This window comes from Wyeomyia smithii, chromosome 2 (genome assembly GCF_029784165.1).
Source record: "Wyeomyia smithii strain HCP4-BCI-WySm-NY-G18 chromosome 2, ASM2978416v1, whole genome shotgun sequence".
Taxonomy (NCBI): domain Eukaryota; kingdom Metazoa; phylum Arthropoda; class Insecta; order Diptera; family Culicidae; genus Wyeomyia; species Wyeomyia smithii.
In genome coordinates this window covers 273,215,389-273,230,269 of record NC_073695.1, presented here as the reverse complement: position 1 = coordinate 273,230,269, position 14,881 = coordinate 273,215,389, and positions in this window count along the sequence as shown.

The following is a 14,881-nucleotide window of genomic DNA, read 5'->3' as shown; positions in this document are numbered from 1 at the left end:
GGAGTCATATCGAACGTTACTTATTGTTACATGGAGGGAGGGGTTTGAAATCCTTACTTACTTTACTTACTTTTAAGGCGACAGACCGATTATAGATCCAGTGCCGAATCCAGAATACGTCGCCATGTCCCTCGGTCTTGGGCTGCTATCCTCCAATCGCTCCTAACACCTATTTCGCGTGCATCCTCGTTGACAGCACACATCCAACGAGTGCGAGGTCTACCCCGAAGTCGACGACCTCTATCGGGATTTCTGCTAAATATAGCTTTCGCTTGACGCTCATCCGGCATTCTCGTTACATGTCCAGCCCACTGAAGCCTGCCGTGTTTTATCCGCTTGACTATATCCGCCGATTTGTATGCCTGGTACACTTCATGGTTCATGCGTCTGAGCCAAACACCATTTTCAAGTTTGCCGCCAAGGATTGAACGCAAAATCCTACGCTCTAAAATCTAGATTTTCTAGTGTTACCTAATTTGTGTACGACGCCCTCTGTGAGTGACTCTGCCCTGTGAGTGACCGACGGTATAGCGGGTCGTCGAACTCATGGGTGATTTTAAATAAGAATTCGAGTTGTCGATTCACTTTATCTCTTACAAACTAGTGTTGAAAGATGAAAAGAAGAATCTAGATAAATGCCAAGATCTTTCACGACTTCCACCAACTCCAAAGTATGACTGTCGATCGAGTAATCAAAGCGGCAGGCTTCGCGGCTGGATTTATAATGGAACGAGATTAATATACATTTTTCGATACTAAGGGTCATTCGGTTGATATTAAAAAAATATTAAAAAATGATACAGACAAGACTGTAGAATGTAACAATCAGGCAATCTAGTCACTCCAATAGAGAGTTGTTTAGTCATTCGCGTAAACAAGCTTGCAATTTCCGGTGAAAAGTTTCGTAGTATCGTTGCAAAATAAAATTAACAAGGTTAGCCAGAGATTGCTGCCTTGAGGAACCCTGGAATAGGTGGTAAACTCCTGGGATAGAGATGTGCCAATTTTCACTTTCAAAGTTTTGTTTCGGGCACGAATAACTAACATCAGCACGGCTAACAACAACAACAGCTCAAGCATTTCAGAACTTTCAACGAAGTTTTCAACGAACTACTTTTTACCCTTTTTCAACACCGAAAACATTATTGATTTTCTCCATACATAAGTGAACTGAACTTTAGATGAAAACATGTGAAATACCATCTGGCTCTGGCGAGAATGAAGATTCCAGTTTGCGGGAGCGTTCAATGGAAGGTGTCCAAATCGACCACACGATGGGCATGTTATCGAGGTATTGAACAGTAGCAAAATGCTCAACAAACAGTTAACATTTTTCGGTATTTGAAGATACTGCCCCGTTTCCTTTGTTAATTAACACAGGCAGTCCATTTTCTTTGTTCTTTGATCTTACAAACGATCAGAATATGGCTGGGTTTAGCTTCTGCTGAAGCCCTCGTACGTAATCAGCATATTTACTCACTCACACTCTTATTTCTCTCTTAACGCGTTTGTTGTTTAGTAAAAGAACCTTAAAAAATCCAAAATGTTAGTTATCACCCGTTTACATCCTATTAATACGTGTGAAATTTTCGAAATAATGTTGAACTCAACTCCAAAGGCCATTTTTAATTCAACATGGCGATTCACTGTTTCCGGAAAGCAGCCCAAAACTACCAATACTATCGAAAGTGAATATTTACGAAACCATCCGGATGATGACTTGAGGCTCAACTCTAGATATCACATTAAAATTCAAGATGGCGACTTCTAGATATTGGAAAACAGCCCATGATAGCCAAATATCAACGAACTTGATCTGTACAAAGTTGTTTATGATGTTTGCTAAATATTTTCGAGAATGATTAAAGAACAGAGATCCTGCGAATCAAGATGAAATTGAGGAAATAAACAAAATTTAATTTATAAATTTGTTGTTTATGTGTTATTTATGTGACTGATATGAAAAAATGCAAGTAGTGACATGTAATAAAATAAATTGTAAACTAAAATAAGCATTTGCTGTGTGAGTCAAAAAATATCGGTTGATGGAAAAATCTTATCTACTGATAAATTGGTACAGCACCAGTAACGTAAAAAAATAATATATGGAAAAATGAAGTTATTGATAATTTTACAATTTCCATTACGAAATATACAACAATCGCAAAACATTTTTATTTTATTCCAACACAACTCTCAGGAGTTGTCTTCATTAGATAAGCTCGAATAAACAGACATTTTCTCCACATGATTTAATGCAGCAAGCGGCTATCGACATGTTCGAATCGGGCAATAAATTGCATTAAAAATTCACCTCCTCATTCCTGTCACAGTTCTTCACACTGTGGGCCATAACAAATCCGACGTGACGTTATTGATCGGCCGGTTAATCCAAACGGAAGCTTGATTGATCCATACCATCGCCGAAGTCATCAGAGACTAGTAGTAGTCATCAGTTGGCGACGTAAGAGAAGGAAATATTACCGAATGGATGACCACGAGCGTCGTACGATATTGCTTAGTACAAGGAAGCAAATTATAATAGTCTCTAATGAATATTGCCTTTCGGACGTGGCTCAGTGGACAAATTGAAAAATCGAAAAAAAAAACGAAAGCGACGAAAGGCGAGACCTGAATCAATAAAGTCGCTTCGTTTTTATTTCTAACAAAATTGTACACTATTGTTCGCACGTTGGCATAAATCTCAAATTCAAATAATAGTTCAGTTGGCAGGCAGAACGACCGTTTTTCGGTTTTCTGCTATTGCGTAACATCGTGGCAACGACGAAACAAAAACAGATTGAGATCTTTCGGCTTTGAACGAAAGACGGGAAATTTTACGCCCTAATATGCAAATTTCGTCCCGGCCAAAAGCCCGTAGGCAACAACAGTATAAACGCTCCGGTGAGCAAAATGTAGAAAGAAAAACAACTATCGATAATTTATCTTTCACCTCTGTTTTTTTTTTTCGCGCCACACCGATCTCGATGCTATAACATATTATTTTATTGTTCCACCCCGGGGGAAACGAAGAAGCATTTTATTTGCGATTAAATACACTTATCAAGTGGCGAGCGTCTTCCAATTTAAAAGGAAATATATAGGTGAAGTTGAACGATTGCAGCAGTTGTCCTTAGGGTGGATTAGCTACTGTCAGACATTATTTAATTGCTTAATAGTTCACAAACAAATTTACGAAAATTAAGCCTCAATCCGAATAGAGAAGAAACGTCCAGTAATTTGCATATTAACCACCCTATTAACACTGAACTCCTCAATTAACGACCATCAAAATCTACTGCTTTGTGAAGTAGTAGCTGAAGAAGCAATTCAAACAAAAAATGTATCAATGAAAACATTTCCATGGGTTGACCGAAACTATTACAACAGGCGTTTCAATGTTCGTTTAGGTTACACTTTGCATCTAAATTTGCTGTTGACCGCATTTTTGAGTGTTTCATCAAATACCGTGTCCTTTTTGGTTGTTTTTTTTTTGACATTTTACCTTTAAATCCATGGCAGTAGAAGAAGAAAAAAGAAATTTCTCTCGCTTCCTTCCATACAGTAAATTTCCGCAGTTCATTAAAAAACAAAGCATAACATACGCCCAACTCAAACAATAGACCTCCCGCATCTGCACGTCCCAAAGAGACCCCAACCCTATACGGTACGGTACAGGTTAACACTTTCGGGCTGCGGGTGGCATAGCAAAAAAATCAGCAACCGGCTTCACCTCATTTCGGTACCGGGCAGCTCCTTCGTCGCCCGAGACGCATGACATAATATTCATTTCATTAAAAGCCTCCAATCAATTGTGAACTTTTATTCAATTAATTTTTTGTCTGCCACTCCAATCAGGCGCTCGATGCGACGACGGGGAGACTGCGATTGTAACCTATACATTGTATTGTACCCGAGGCAGCCCTGGAGGGGCCGGGCGCGAAATGCAAAAGTGTAACTCCGCGTCTGTCGCTCAGTCCGTTCAGTGCACCACCCATCGGATATTAAAATCCACCGTGCCGCGCTGTCAATCGATCGAACTGAACGACACAGACCGATTCCGGCAGAGTTTTTTTTTTTTTTTTTTTTTTTTTTTTTTTTTTTTTTTAAGGGGGGATTTGTTAGTAGCTTAAGTATTTATGATAAATATTAGTAAATAATGAGTATGTGTGTCCAATCACAAATGGTGACTTCTCAACACTGTTAGAAATTTGTAATTTTAATTGTTAGGATTTGTTTGCTTTCGCAATTAGGACTTATCATTCGTAGGGATTTAAACCTACTTGTCAGAAAAGGGGAAGTAAACTTACAACTAACTTAATTGCTAACTTATTGGCTATAAAGAGAGCTTATCGTAGCAATTGAGGATTGCAACGATTTTTGTCGAAAATTGTTAATAATTTTATTTGACATAGCTTCTAATGGTTCAACACCAGTAAGTCTATGTAATTCGAGTGTACCAAACCAAGGAGGACGCTTCAAAATCATTTTCAGAATTTTATTCTGAATCCTTTGGAGCGTTTTCTTCCTTGTTGAACAGCAACTTGACCAGATCGGTACAGCATAAAGCATTGCTGGTCTAAAAATTTGTTTGTAAATCAAAAGTTTGTTCTTTAAACAAAGTTTAGAATTCCTGTTAATGAGAGGATATAAACATCTCGTATATTTGATGCACTTGGCTTGTATACTCTCAATGTGCTCTTTGAAAATAAGTTTTTTATCATAAATTAGTCCCAAGTACTTAACCTTGTCGGACCAACTTAAAATAACCCCATTCATCTTGACAACGTGATTATTGATTGGCTTGAGGAAAGAAGCCCTAGGCTTATGCGGAAAAATTATCATTTGAGTTTTAGAAGCATTGGGAGAGATTTTCCACTTTTGCAAGTAGGAAGAAAAAATATCTAAACTTTTCTGCAATCGACTGCATATGACACGAAGACTTTTTCCTTTTACGGAAATGCTTGTGTCATCGCAGAACAATGACTTTGTGCATCCTGGAGGCAAATCAGGAAGATCTGAAGTGAATATGTTGTACAGGACTGGACCCAAGACTGAACCTTGAGGCACACCTGCTCTGACAGGAAATCTATCAGATTTTGAATTCTGATAGACAACCTGCAGAGTTCGATCAGTAAGATAATTTTTTAAAATTTTGATTAGGAAAATTGGAAAATTAAAAGTTTGCAATTTCGCAATCAAACCTTTATGCCAAACACTGTCGAATGCTTTTTCTATGTCTAAAAGAGCAGCTCCAGTGGAATAACCTTCAGATTTGTTAGCTCGTATCATATTAGTAACTCTGAGCAATTGATGAGTTGTGGAATGCCCATGGCGAAATCCAAACTGTTCATTTGCAAAAATTGAATTTTCGTTGATGTGTGACATCATTCTGTTAAGAATAACTCTCTCAAACAGTTTACTTATTGAAGAAAGCAAACTGATTGGTCGATAACTTGAAACTTCAGCTGGATTCTTATCCGGTTTTAAAATGGGAGTAATTTTTGCATTTTTCCATAATTTGGGAAAATATGCAATTTTGAAGCAGCAATTGAAAATTTTCACTAAAAAATCCATTGTGCTCTCAGGGAGATGTTTGATTAGTATATTAAAGATTCCATCGTCACCAGGTGCTTTCATATTTTTGAAATTTTTAATAATTGATTTAATCTCATTCAAGTTAGTTTCAATTATTTCTGCAGGTAAAAAATTCTGGGAAGAAATTAAATCAAATTGACGTGTGACTTCATTTTCAATTGGACTCACAAAATTCAAATTTGAGTTATGAACACTCTCAAACTGCTGAGCAAGTCTTTGAGCCTTTTGTTCATTGGATACAAGAAAACGTTCACCATCTTTTAAAACTGGAATAGGCTTTGAAGGTTTCTTAAGAATCTTCGACAGCTTCCAAAATGGTTTTGAATATGGTTTCAATTTTTCAACTTTAGTCTCAAAATTTTGATTTCTCAGAAGAGTAAATCTATGTTTAATCTCTTTCTGTAAATCTTTATAAATAGTTTTAAAAACAGGGTCACGAGAACGTTGATATTGACGTCTGCGGACATTTTTCAAACGAATTAGAAGTTGAAGATTTTCGTCAATTATTGGTGAATCAAATTTCACTTGAGCCTTTGGAACAGAATAATTCCTGGCATCAACAATTGCACATTTTAATGCTTCCAAAGCGGAATCAATATTCACTTCGTTTTGCAAATCAAGCTCATTATTGAAATTTCTCTCAATATGAGTTTTGTATCTTTCCCAATTAGCCTTGTTATAATTAAAAACAGAGCTCATAGGGTTTAAAACTGATTCATGGGATAAAGAAAAAGTTATTGGAAGATGGTCAGAATCAAAGTCAGCATGTGTGATCAAATCACTACATACATGACTTTGATCTGTTAGCACCAAATCAATTGTTGAAGGGTTTCTTACAGAAGAAAAGCATGTAGGACTATTCGGAGACAAAATAGAATAGTATCCTGAAGAACAATCATTGAATAAAATTTTGCCATTGGAATTACTTTGAGAATTATTCCATGAACGATGTTTAGCGTTAAAATCGCCGATTATGAAAAATTTCGAACGATTTCTGGTGAGTTTTTGTAAATCACCTTTAAAATAATTTTTGAGCTCGCGTGTGCATTGAAATGGTAAATATGCTGCGGCAATAAATAAAATCCCAAGTTCAGTTTGAACTTCAATTCCCAAAGTTTCAATAACTTTCGTCTCAAGATGGGGAAGAGCACGATGTTTGATTCGGCGATGAATAACAATTGCAACTCCACCGCCGGAACCCTGAATCCTATCATATCTATGAACCACGTAATTGGGATCATATTTTAATTTTATATTAGGTTTCAAAAATGTTTCAGTAATAATTGCAATATGCACATTATTTACTGTTAAAAAATTAAAAAGCTCATTCTCATTGGCCTTCAATGAGCGAGCATTCCAATTTAATATTTTAATTGTTTTATTTAAAATCATTGCTAAATTTTAAATTAGAAACAATTTTAATAGTAAAATTTGTGCCTATTTGAATGGCTTCAAACATTGATTTTGCCTGCAACATGGCGTTCATAAGATCGAACATTGCCTGTTGCAGAAAAGAAAGTTTACCTGCCGTAATAGGCCCCAGGCAGTTGACATTAGAAAAAATATTTTCGGCAGCAATATTAGCTGGAGTAATAGGTGTACAATTATTTTCTAGCGTGTTTTGCTTACCCATATTAACGGTCATTTTCGAACTACCAACACTAGGCGGTATAATGTTCGAACTACCTGTAACCTGTGCATAAGTTAAACGGGTATGCAAAGGAGTAGGTAAACTATGCGTCACTGGTACGCTTGGAGAATTTTGTTTTGAAGTTGGTTTTAATTGAGAAATTGAATTTTGTTTACCTTGCCTTGCCTTAACAATTGCTAAACGGACTGGGCATTGATAAAAATTCGACATATGGTTGCCGTTACAATTCGCACAGCGAAAATTTTTACTCTCTTTCACAGGACATGTGTCCTTTGTGTGAGAAGAGTCTCCACAAATGAGGCATTTTTGGTCCATGTTACAGAACTTTGAACCATGGCCATAACGTTGGCAAATACGGCATTGGGTGATATGCTTTTCACCTCCGCCAAACTTTCGATATAATTCCCATTTTACACGCACGTTATATAAAGCATGTGCTTTTTCAAAAAATTTTAAGGTATTAACCTCACTGCGGTTAAAATGAATTAAATAATTTACAAGGGAAATTCCAGTTCGCTGACTGTTTTCGCCTCGTGATTTTTGTTTCATTAGAATTACTTGGGTAGGGGCTATGCCAAGTAATTCTGTTAAAGTAAGTTTGATCTCATCAACGGTTTGATCGTTGGTGAGACCTTTCAAGACAACCTTGAACGGCTTGGCGTTCTTGGTGTCATATGTAAAAAATTTGTACATCTTGTCAGTTAAATACTGAACAAGACGATCACGACCCTTTACTGAGTCGGCTAATAAGCGGCATTCACCTCTACGGCCAATTTGATAGGTAACTTTAACGTCAGAAACAAACGTTGAAAGTTCCTTTTTGAATATATTAAATTCAGAAGAAATAGTTACCACAATAGGTGGAACTTTCTCCTTTTTTAAAGATTTTATATTTTGTATAGTTTCATTATTGGTAACTTCCATTTCACCAGCTTCTTGCTCAGGCAAAATATCAAAAGGATTGTCACTACAGACACTCGATGTGTCAGAAAGAGATGCCTCTCTTTTCCTCCCCGCAGCGATGCGAGGTTTCTTTTTCCGTCCAGCCATTTCAGGTGATACGAAAAAAGTTAAAACAAATGTTAAATTCAAAAGTAGGTAGTCTTGAGAAAGACTGATGGGAAATAACTTTCAGGTAGTCTTTAAAAGACACACTGACAAAACACAAACTTTGAAGCTATAGGCAGTCAAAGACCAGTCCACAAGCAACCGAAAAAACGTCTGATCTGTAGGACAGTTCAAGACGCACTGATTCCGGCAGAGTTTGTTTGTTGACCACGAACATGACAATGAGGAACCGATTCGAATGGACGCAAAACGCGGTGGCTGGGAGAGGGCAAACTGGAGCATAACCAGACCAAGCATAGCAAGAAGAGGATTGTGGCTCGAGTGATGAAGATGCTGCCATCCTAACGAAACGTGAGATAGAGATACCGGTGAAAAGAGAAAGGTTGCAGGCACTTTGATCGTTCAATTGGTGAAAAATTATAGCGCGTCCTCAGAAGTGTATAAATGGTAATGAGATTCTGTTGCTTGTAGGGATGGCCTAGGGATTTTATCTGAGTTTTGAATTCGGAAAATTAATGACATTTGATGAAATATGTCCAGAGTGGAACTGGACTTCTCTTGAGAAATAATCAGCGCAGAACATATCAAGAAATCAATATGTTCAGGAATCCTTTTATGCCACAATACCTTAGAGTTTCAGGTCCTGTCACCCAAAATATAAGAAAAATATACATTTACAATATCACACGAGGTTTGAGGTTTGCAACTGTCAATGAAATATATCTTCGACGTTGTCAGACAACATTCACAATTTTCGCTTCCTCTGATAACAGTGGTCAACGCAGGTTCTGCCCTAGAGCTCAAACTGGAAGAAAATGAAAGATTATAGCTTTTAAACCGTTCGTTGGTATTTTAGTGCCCTTAGCCAGCTTGGAAGTGCATAAATTCTTCAGAGACTTAAATGAAGTTTTTCTATAGGTAAACGTAGAAGCGATGAACTCGCCGAGCAATTCGCAAGCATGGTTGAAAAAGTTGATTATAATTCATATTTCTCCAGTTTTAGCTTAAGAGCAAGTTTTTCTTCGCTTTTTTTGACTTGTGAATCTGCCAGTTCTAATTTCAATTAAATTAAATAAACACTATAAATCAATAGAAAATATGACGAGCTTTTACGAGGCTACTAATGAAGGTCGGATTCGATTATCCGAAGCACTAAAAATTTATTTCACTCCGGCTAATCGAATCATGAAAAAAATTAATACACATTCGCAATCATCGAACGTAAATAATTATTTTCTTTTTTTATTTATTTTCATGATGCAAAATTATTTCTGTGGGAAACCGTCTGAGAGGCAAAAAAACATAAATTAGACATTGATTAGTTTCACTCAATACAGTGATCACCCGATTATATCTCACCCTGATGATTTTTGGCGTGGTAAAACAGGGAAAGTGATAAAATCGGGAAGTTTTTAAATATTAATTTTTTTAATTGAAGATGTTAAATCAATAACTTAATACGTAAAATCAGCGATTTTAATTTTTTTTGGAAAATTTATCTGTACAAACATATGAAAAAAGCTGCAGTTGTTTTTTCATAAATCGATATATCTGAATAATGACAAAAGATAGAGAAAAGTTGTCAAGGGATGAATTTGAGAAAACTGTCTGAGCTTTTATTAAAAATGTTTAAAAAATTCAATTTGAGATCCTGTACTGAAAAAAAAATTAAAAAACAAAAAGTGACTATAAAAAATCGATCATCACTATTTTTTTTTACATTTTTTTAGATAGATAATTCAGCTGCCTAAAACTTTTCTAAACAAACCTAAAAAAATCGATATAAAGTTGCAAATGAATTACAATTAAGTTTTTTATTCGTTCATGTTTTTGTTTGAATTGGTAAAATGAATTACTTGCTTTTTTGTAGTGCACTGCCTGTGATCGCATAATTGTAACATTCGACATTTTATGGATTTCGTGCTATTTATTGGGAAATGCTTAGAATAGTATGTACTTTTTACATCTGAAAAAATATGCCCATGTTTGTGTGAAAAAAGTCGTAAAAAATACCAAGTTGTTTTGTCACATAGCGTACATAACCGCATAATTGTCACCCTACTTAATTTTTTCAACTTTTTTATCAAAAAAGCTTCCATCCAAATCCACATCTGCATTCTTTGGAACTCGGAAGTTATTCTGGTCCGGTAACCAACCACCGGTGACCCGTTTCTGATGTTCAGCTCATGCTTGTTAAATACATGAAAAACTTTATTTTCCCTGTGATATATTTCAAAAGTAGCTTGAAAGTGACGGCATAAATGTATCATTGCAAAAATTTCAACCAATTTGACTTCAAAAGTAATGTTTAATGTATACAGAATGTAAAGTAGTGCTTTCTTCATGATACACAGTTTAGTTAAAGTGTCTATTTGCAAGAATATATTGGGAACAAAGCATTTAAGTTCAAAATATAAAAGTGCTATTTGCTCGAACAACCAATTTTGCAAATGTTACAAATATGCGATTATGGGCAGTGCAGTACCATCAGCAAAATATTAGATGTTCTCACAACACTAAACTTTGCCGAAGACAGCATGCTGATACCTCTCACATATTGCAACCAGAAAAATCTCGAAATGTAAATAACGATTATTTTCAATGCCTTCTCATAGAAAACTTTATGTTGCTTGCAATATGTAAGAGATAGAAACATGATGTCTTCTGTAATGTTTCTTGTTTTGAGATCACCTAATACTTTGCCTAAGACACCAAGCGTCTATCTTTATCTCATGAAAAATTAAATATTCTATCTCACTTTTAGGAGGATTGATCACCCAGCTTTCTACATCAAAATATGCGTTTTCAAATATTTTGAAACTTCTAAATTATAATAAACATTTGTATCACTATTCAATTATAATACTTAAATAAACATTTGTATCACTATTCAATTATTCGCACGATAACAGCAAAATGTAACATTGTGCATCGGTTGAATTTTCAATGTGAACTGCATCCAGAATGATACACAGAATTGTGAAAAATATCTTAAATATTGAAGCGCAGTACGCCCTGATATTTTTTTAATGAAATGTTTTATGATGATAAAATCGGGTGAAAAATACGATAAAATCGGGGGCAGATAAAATCGGGGGCAGATGAAATCGGGTACAGATATAATCGGGTGATCACTGCATTCGGATATGACTCAAACATACTGGGAGGGACAGAAATGGAAACAAATATGCTGTATGGGGTCGAAAAGTTAAAATATCAGAATAAAGAGGAAGTACACGGCAATCCAGGTTGATTGCCCAACGTTTCGGCCGTTTTGTGGCCTTTTTCAAGGTAAATTAGTTGTGTCGTGTTTGCCAACCTAGAATGTCGTGAACTTCCTTTTTAAAAAAAAGATTGAGAAAACCAAGATATAAAAAAATCCGCGCAACTATTACCAGTCGTTGTAAAAACAACATACCAAAATAAAAACTGAAACGAACAGTTGAAATATATTTCAAGTCTGAAATTCCGGATAATTGAATCCCGGATAATCGAGTCTCCAGATATTCGAGCCCAACCTGTATTAAGAAACGAAAATTAGAATGATTTATTAATATCATAAAGCTAATTTATAATTCTGAATGTAAGGTTTTTTACGTTTTAAATTTCTTTGTCAATCTACTACATATACAGGTCAGACTCGATTATTCGAAACATCAAAAAATTTTCATTCCGGATAATCGAGTTTTTCCGGATAATCGAATCACACAAAAAATACTAAAATTTTGCGATTTCCGAACATGAAATAAATATTTCTTTTCTTTATTTACTTATATGATGCAGTAGCGTAAGCAAAAGTTATTTCTGAGGCGAAAATTTTCTCCTTTTTGCTTGAGAAGCATAAAATAAATTTTACATTGATTATTTTCACTTAATTCGAACATGCCCCAAACATGCTGGAAGTGACTTAAATAGTAACAAATATGCCAGAAGGGAAGGTGAAGACAAAATTTCGGAATTAAAATTGAAAACGGACACCAAAAAAATAAAATTCCAGATAATCGAGTCTCCGGATAATCGAGTCCGACCTGTACTTAAAGTTTCCCCATTTTCTTCTTTACTGAGTACTCAGGTTCTCATTTTCTAATTTACTATTTGTTCATCTCTTCATTTCTTTATTTCTTTACGCTTCATACCTCTTTATCTCGTTATTACTTTATCTCTCTATCTTTTCATATATTTTATCTCTTTTTCTCTTTATCACTGTTACCTCCTCATCACTTTTACCTCTTCATAATTTTGGTTTCTTTATCACTTTCACCTCTTTATCACTGTTTCCTCTTTATCACTTCTACCTCTTCATCACTTTTACCTATTCATCACTTTTATCTAATCATCACTTTCATCTCTTCATCACTTGCACCTCTTCATCACTTCTACTTTTTCATCATTTCTACCTCTCCATCACTTTGGTCTCTTCATCGCTTCTACCTTTTCATCACTTTTACCTCTTCATCACTTTCCTTTTTACCTTTTCATCGCTTTCACTTATTCATCATTTTTAACCTCTTCATCACTTTTACTTCTTCATGATATTTACTTCTCAATCAATTTAACTCTTTATCACTTTTATCTCTTCATCACGTTTACCTTTTCATAATTTTTACCTCTTCATTACTTTTATCTCTTCATCAATTTTACCTCTTCATCGCTTATACCTTTTCATAATTTTTACCTCGTCATCACTTTCACCTCTTTATCACTTCTACCTTTTCATCACATTTACCTCTTGATCACTTTTATCGCTTCATCACTTTTACCTCTCCATCCATTTGGTTTCGTCATTACTTTTACCTCTCCATCATTTTTACCTCTTCATCATATTTATTTTTTTAACATCTTCATTTCTTTATCACTCTTACCTCTTTAGAACTTTAACTCTTTTTCACTTTTACCTCTGCAACACTTTTAACTTATTATCACTTTTGGTTCTTCATCACTTCTTGCTCTTCATCGCTTTTATCTTTTCATCTTATTTACCTCTTCATCACATTTACCTGTTAATCACTTTTACTCTTCATCACTTTTTTATTCATCACTTTCACCTTTTAACCCTTTTACCTGTTCATCACTCCTAGCTCTTCATCATTTTACCTTTTCATCACATTTACCTGTTCATCCCTTTTCCCTCGTTATCATTTTAATCGCTTTACTACTTTCCCCGTTTCACCTCTTCATCACTTCCAACCCTTCATCACTTTCACATCTCCATCACTTTGGTCTGTTCATCACTTTTAGCTCTTCGTCACATTCACCTCTTCATCACTTTCACCTTTGAATCACTTCTACCTTTTCATCACTTCTACCCCTTCGTCACTTCTATCTATTCATCGCTTCTGCCTCTTCATCACTTTTTCTGTTCATCTTTTCTACCTCTTCATCACTTGTACCTCTTGTCCACTTTTACCTCTTCATAACTTTGGTTTCTTTATCACTGTTTTCTCTGTATCACTTTTACCTGTTCATCACTTCTACCTCTTGATCACTTTTACCTCTTCATTACTTTTACCTATTCATCGCTTTTACCTCTTCATCATTTTCATCTCTTCATCACTTTTACCTCTTCATCACTTAGGTCTCTTCATCGCTTCTACCTTTTCATCACTTTCTCTTCTTCATCATTTTTACCTCTTAATTACATATAGCTCTTTATCACTTTTACCTCTTCATCACTTGCAATTCTCTGCCACTTTCACCTCTTCGTCACGTTTACCTTTTCTTAATTTTCCCACTTCATCACTTTGGTCTCTTCATCGCTTCTATCTCTCCATCACTGTTGCCTGTTCATCACTTCTACCTCTTCATTACTTGTACATTTTTATCACATTTACCTCTTTATCACTTTTACCTCTTCATCGCGTTTACCTTTTTATCATGAAAGGCCTTCTGACTACCCAGTGGAAAATTGTTATTATACTGAAAACTGAACACGGCCAGCAGAATCTGATTGCCAGGATCCAAAAAGCTTGAGTTGTTTCCAAAACTAGCCAAAGCTTCATCGGAGGAAGTGGCCTTCTAAGTCCCACCATCTGCTAGTACAATAATTTATTTGAGCCGGAAGCAGACCCAACTGCTACTAAATTGGGACCATCCGTTCTACTATCCACTAGTAAAATGATTGGTTTGTGCAGAAGCAGGCTCTTCCAAAACTCAAAGAGTGCATACATGGTTAAGTAGGTAATATATTCAGTCGACCGTGTTAGGGGAAGCAAGCATTGAGCTAGAAATCTGGGTTTCAACAAATCAGTCAAAGTTTTCAATAGTACAATTGACAGAATAATCAAATTAAAATTTTCTGTATTTGGGATACATAAATGATTGTCTAATCGTTTGCTGCAAGAATGAAAAAAATTCGTTGTAAACTAACCGACTTATAAACAGATCAAATCGGACATATTACACCCCTGTTCCGTTTTTAGACTTTCATTTTTCACCCGTGTGTAGTAGATTTTCCTGAGAGACGTAATTCTACGTCAAAAATCCCTTGTGTGATTTTTCGGATGTGAAAAGCCAAACTTCAATCGGTTTGTTTCACCTTATTATGATTCCAAATGAACTGAAATT